Here is a 631-nt window from a genome sequence, read left to right on the forward strand (position 1 = left end):
ACCCCAACTCAAAAAAAAAAAAAAAAAAAAATTCATACCCTACATCTTTAAAATAAAATTAAAAATTAAAAAAAGGAAACAATAAAATAAATTTTCTTAGAGATGGGGTCTTGCTGTGTTGTCCAGGCTGGAGTGCACTGGTTGTTCACAGGGGCAATTATAACATATTGCAGCCTTAAACTTCTGAGCTCAAGTGATTCTCCCAAGTAGCTGGGACTAAGGTACACACCACTTGGGTGTAACTATTACTATTAAAGTTGCAATATTAGCCGGGCTCAGTGGCTCAGCCTGTAATCCCGCGCCTTTGGAGGCTGAGGTGAGCGGATTGCCTGAGCCCGCGGGTTCGAGACCCGCCTGGGCAGCGAGACCTCATCTCTACAATAAATAAAAAAATCAGCCGGGCGTGGTAGCACGTGCCTGTAATTCTGGCTACTCGGAAGGCTGAGGTGGAAGGATCGCCGGAGCCCAACAGGTCGAGGCTGCGGTGGCCGGGAGCGGCCACTGCACTCCAGTCTGGGTGACAGAGTGAGACTCCAACTCAAAAAAAAAAAAAAGTTGCAATATTAACCTTCAAAATATCCAAATACAGTAACATAATTACTGTAGTTTTCTAGCCATTCTATCACTATTC

Source organism: Carlito syrichta, unplaced genomic scaffold (assembly GCF_000164805.1).
Source record: "Carlito syrichta isolate Samal-C Ts95f unplaced genomic scaffold, Tarsius_syrichta-2.0.1 Scaffold305460, whole genome shotgun sequence".
In the NCBI taxonomy this organism is placed as follows: domain Eukaryota; kingdom Metazoa; phylum Chordata; class Mammalia; order Primates; family Tarsiidae; genus Carlito; species Carlito syrichta.